Here is a 6,246-nt window from a genome sequence, read left to right as displayed (position 1 = left end):
GTAGTATGATTGAAATAATCTCAGCAACATCAGGACAGCTTTGCAGATTGGGAGGTAAAAATTTGAAGCTGTGGGCTACGTCCACCTCTGCCCTGCTGACATGCAGAGGTGAGTGGAGCACATGACATACCCTGAAGCCAACAATTACCTCTTTTGTCTTGTCATACAGAGAGTTCATATTTCTTGCTCTCTCACCTCTTCTATGCACATGGTCTCATCATTATCATCAGATAAACTCTGCCACTGTGGTGTCATTACTGAACTGAATGATATGGTTGCTCACATCCCTGGCAAAGTTGTAAGTCTACAAAAGCAAGTTGAGAAAACTCAAAAATCTGCTGAACCTGGTTGCCTTAAACTTTTAAGTTTTGTCAACTTTACATTTTTTACAGTGCAGCTTAAACTGTAGATGGCTGAGGACAGAGCCCTGGGGGGCGTCAGTACTCAAGATGATGGTTTGGGAGGTCTGGTCATAGATCCTGACTGCCTGAGGTCTGTTAGTCAGGAAGTCTAGGATCTAGTTGCAGTGTGGTGCACAGTCCAAATGCCTTTGTTTCATCAGGTAACGTCAGTGGTAGCTTTGAATGCTGAACTGAAATCAATGAACAGTTTTCTAACATAAGTGTTTTGATTGTATAGATGGGAGAGGGCCAAGTGTGTGATGAATGATGTGGTATCATATCCACTGTAGAATGGTTTTGCCCATAAGTGCACTGGATAAGGTGTCCAATGTGGGTGGGATGGAGGACTTGATGTGGGTCATGACCTGCTGCTTGAGGCACTTCACTATGGCAGGGGTGAATGCAATGGGGCAACAGTCATTCAGGCACGTTGCCAGTAAATTTTATTTTTTTAAATTTTTCTTTTTGCCACAGCAATTATGGTGGCAAAATGGAAGTTTTTTTGCCTTTTACTTTTGGAAAGTAAACGTTTTTGGGGATTTTTTTTTTCTTTTTTGCCTTTGAACCTCACATGTAATCTCTAAATATTTAAAGCTCAATACACTATTATTCTCCATATCCTGAATAAATACAGACAGAGCGACCTTTTTATATACTCTTTTAATGTTCAATTTATGAGCATTCCTCTATCCACAAGTCAAAAGCATATTCAGAACATGAAGGCTAGCACACTGCCCACACACATTGACTAAATGCGCTCAAATAGAGCCAAACCACAAGAACTCGAAATTAGGCATTTAAAAGTCCAAATATTCAAAATAATATTAGAATGTAATTAGGATTATATAGGGAACCGAGATATTAAAGATAAGTACCTTACGAATTAAGAAACCCTATTTTGTGTTTACACAAGACACTTTATACACATGGCAATAAAGTTATTTGTAACAAGATGTTTACTGATGTTTATATAAACATTCTCAATTTCAATATCTAATCTGAACACAGATTAAAAGTCTGGCCTAGCTCAAACAATTTTTTTGGGGTTGGGGGGGATGATTATACTTGTGCAATTGCAATTATACTTATGAACTGTATAATCAAATTTATGACATTTTAAAAGGTATGATTCACACAAATTAAATTCCTTTTTTTTTTAGTTAACATTTTTGGTAGTAAGTCCATTGACAATATTAACACTACTTGCCTAGCTCTGAATTTGAACCATAAATATACTGTTGTTTTAAGGTTTGCTGCAATGTAACACAATAGTGTCACAATATAACCTGAAGTTTTGCAAAACAGGAAGTGCCTCATAGCATAATACCAGATATCACATTTCTTGCATTCTCACCGCATCACTTCCCATGCCTCATCTGAATGCAAATAGAAACTAGAGAAACAGAACCGATTGCCCTTCTATTGTGTGGATCATTGACAATCCTTAACCACATACAGCTATTAAGTTTAAGCGATGATATAATGGCTCTTTCTTTCAAAATGATACTATAATTTCAGCATTAAAAATCTATCTTAGGTCACATTTTGTGGGACCTCTAGGCTAAAGTGAACCTACACCTGCTATTGTTTAAAAAGGCACTAAAAACACACACCATGAAAAAAAATAGTATCTATGGTTTGGCAATTCCAATAAAGAGGGATGTGCATATGACTAAAGTACTGTTGGAGAGCCACATGCTGGGCCAACCCTTTGGGTCACTGGCAGCAGAATAATAACCGATAGCCCGGCCGTAATGATCGGGGCTCATGTCTGAGACTGAAAGAGGCTGAAACGAATAAGAGAGCAGCATGAGAGCGAGTAAAAGTGAGGGAAAAGAGGGAGGGAGGTAGAGAGAGAGAGCAAGCCATGGAGAGCTTCCTTATGTTTTGTGTCATCTGTGTTGCAAATTAGGAGCGGAAAAAAAGCTAAGCGAGTGGAACAGATGGACCACACTGGTGGGGGCTAATACGGACGGTCCTTGGGTCAGATATTTACTCCTAATTAGCCCAAGGAATGTGACGCATAAGAGCGGAACAGATACGTTGCCATTATGACTGGAATTTCCTTCCTCTGTGGCATGCAGTGCTTTAACCTGATTAGGTATGGCACTTATCTGAGAGATCAAAGAGCTCCAGGAACTGGTGACGTAGTGGCAGGGTGGAGGCACTTGGAATGCTACGGTCTGTTCTTTACAGTATTTGACACATTTCATTCAGGCTCCTTTAAACGTTGACGGTGGGAATTAACAATAAAATTACATTTTACATAAGTAATTAACAAGGATAGGCTATAAATTTGATAAAAAAATTAAAACTGGATCTAAATATCTAAATTTCATCCAGAGATCAAATGCTGAAAATTAAATGCATCTCATTCAAATTGTTTTCTTATTTTTCTGGTAAAAAAATTAAAACAAGATACATTGACATAAGTCGTGCTTTTAGGGAATATACCGTATCTTGAAATTTGTTTTTCTTCCCCTCTTGGCAATTTTTTTTATGTATTTGTTTTCTTGCATAAACCTCGTTAAATTGGATTAGATGCATCATTGCAACAAATAATCAATATATTTATTAAATCAATATATATTTACTTATATATGTCCAGTGGAATAAGAAAAACAAACCTGACTTCACTAAGATTCATAATTTAAAAATAAAAGGAATACAATATAAATGATTAAAACCTACATGCATATAGCCAATTTGATAAGAAAAATACATTTGACCTCATTAAATTTGATCAGATTCATAATATATAAAAAAGAATTCCTAAAAATAAAACACTCACACACACACACACACATACATACAACAAAAAAAACCTGATTCAAATAGTTTATTTATTTGTTTGTATGTTTGCAGTGAATTATGCTCTGTACTTACAGTACAACAGGAAGGCAAAAGCCCTGCTTTAGGTTTGAGGCCTTGATTTATGTGCTCGTTCTGGGTGGTTTGTTAGATTTGGAGTGATAAACAAGAAATTAACATAACAACTACCAAAGGTGCTTAGCCACTTACTAATTAAAGTTGAGCCCTGCATTGGGAAAGGGCAAATTGGTCATTAGGAAGTTTAATCATAACACACTCACACACTCACACACTCACACACACACACACACACACACAGAGAGAGAGAGAGTCCATGCACCATACACATATGGCATAACAACCAGCTCTGCTTCCAGTCAAGACAAACAGAGCCACAAACTATTTTCTTTGAGAACTAATACATTTTCCAGAGTACATATACTTTTAATCAAGGAGAATCAGACATTGCTGTCTAAAGCGGACTTGGAAACATACAAGACAAGAGCAAGACTTAATCAGCTGGGATTGGACTAAATACACAAACCAAATCATGGAGACCTGGGGATTCTTCTTCATAAAAATATGCATATGGCCTGGGTTAACTTGAGGTAAACAATCTTTGAAAGAGTGATTGAGCACCAAAGCTGACTTGAAAAACTGCAGGACAGGAGCCGTACATAAACCAACCAGCAGTGATTGGACTGCGGACACAAACAATATCAATAACTCATCAACACACATTTGATAGTTCACAGGCAGTCAAAATGTGTAACACATTTGATTTCATGGCTATTATTAGCATGGCCTCTGCACATTTGAAGTTCAGTTGTTTTTGACTTATCGAGCTGTCTCCTTTCTCTGGCCACACATATTTCAGACTGGAAATGATGTCAGGTTCCAGCATTAGTGCCATATGCAGCGAGCTATCTTTGAGTCCAAGACTAACCTCACATTGAGAAACTTGTGCAACATCTGCGTACCTCCTGTGGACCTCGGTCTGTGCGTGTTTTCAGCAGGTGGACTCCCATTGAGACCAAAGAACTTCTTTGGACTTCCATCCCTAATGAATGAACTTACCGTTAGTGTTCGGTGGTTTACCAGATGCCAGGTACACGTGCTGAATTTAGGTTAACCCTTTGAATCACAGGTCTAGGGGAGATTCTGTCCTGACATCTTTGGGAGTAATGCATCATTGTAAAAACCTTAGTAAAAACAGGTAACACTCATCACTGATCCTATGTCAACCATTAATATACAATTATGATGTGTGGCATACAAGTAATTTCGGTAACACTTTAGCATAGGGACCTATTCTCATTATTTACTAGTTGCTTATTAGCATACCTATTATTAAGATATTGGCTGTTTATTAGTACTTATAAAGCACATATTCTACATGACCATTTTCTACATCCATAAACCTACCCAATACCTAAACTTAGAGGGGTCATCGGATGCGACATGCACTTTTATAAGCAGTTTGAACTGAAATGTGTATTGGCAGTGTGTGTACACAACCACCCTATAATAATAAAGATCCACCAAGTGTTTTTTAAAATCTTGTTAAATCATTTCCCCTTTCTCAAATTGAGCCGATTTCAGATGCCTGTCTGTGAGATGTTACACAGACAGGCCCCTCCCACAATTGTTTGATTGACACTAGCTTTTCATCACAGACTGGACTGGTGTCTTACCTTAGACCCGCCCTGAGTGAGCTGTTATCAGTCTGCCATTAGCTGCGTTTACATGGACCCTACTAATCCAATCGTAATAGGACTAGAAGCACAATCAGAATAAAAAAGTCACATGTAACCACGTCAATCGGATTGAATTGGCCAGATCTGACTAAAATTTCGATTGGATTGTAAGGGGTGGTTTATTCCTTTTGTAATCTGAGCGAGAGGACATGTAAACACTTGATCGGCTTGAAAACCGAAACTGGAAAGTACTGCGCATGCACAGTGATGTAGAAATAGCGTAATGACGTATGACGCACAGAACAAGCTGTTCTTCCTGGTGAATAAAGTGTCATAAATGAGTGTCCAGTCATTATAAAACTCCCCTTTCACTCAGTGTCTGTGAAGTAGAGCAGCACAACGTCCCACCAGTCCTTGTTTAACACTAGAACTTCTAGTGTTTTCGTTAATGCATCTCTTTCTGACTGAATCTAGATCGGTCTCAGTCAGAAAGAGATGCATTAACGAATAAACTTGCCTTGCCTAGAACCGCCAGAGGTCGCTGTATACCTAAAAGCGCCAACGGGTCAATTTTACCCATGCACATGGCAACTGTATTTATATGGCTAAAGAACATATTATTTCACTGTATTATGCTACTGTCTTCACAAAGAAGTGTCTAGAGTCATGAAATGATTGTGTCAAGTCATCAACTATATTTTTATCCTGTTGTTTTATGTTCAAGACTTTTTAATGCAGGCTACACTAATCAATAACAGTCAGTAGCCTAAGCTAAAAAAAAAAGTCTGCACTGACAACGGAAATTAGAAGGTAGTAGCCCAAATATTTGGGTGGTTTAATAGTATAATACAATGTCATTAATCAATATATTAAGATAACCCATGCTATGAATGACTAAAACAGCCTATAGACAATAATGAGCAATAATAATTCACCACACTGCATAGGATGATGCAATGAAAAATTCAAGCACACAGCTTCACCTAAATATTTATTATTTTGTTTAGTTATATAATTTATAATTTGAATAAGAGAACAACACCATTAAACTTTGGGTAATCAAAACAATGGTTTTATTCATTACATCATATAGATTGGATTTTTTTTTCCTTCAGGAAACGGCCAGACTAGAATAGCAACACAGTAGCGAACAATAAACGATATGGCAAGACAAACATTAAATAATTAAACCAAAGTTTGACCAATTAGAGTAACGTTAGGCTAAAACATGTAAATATGATATCTGGATCACTGTTAGATGAGCCGTCAGATGCTTAACTTACCATCAGACTCATTTAGTGTTTCTAATACCTACCTTCCATAAATCGCCTTTTTTT

Source organism: Sinocyclocheilus grahami, unplaced genomic scaffold, assembly GCF_001515645.1.
Source record: "Sinocyclocheilus grahami isolate Dianchi unplaced genomic scaffold, SAMN03320097.WGS_v1.1 scaffold17.1, whole genome shotgun sequence".
In the NCBI taxonomy this organism is placed as follows: Eukaryota; Metazoa; Chordata; class Actinopteri; order Cypriniformes; family Cyprinidae; genus Sinocyclocheilus; species Sinocyclocheilus grahami.
This window is presented reverse-complemented; position numbering follows the sequence as displayed.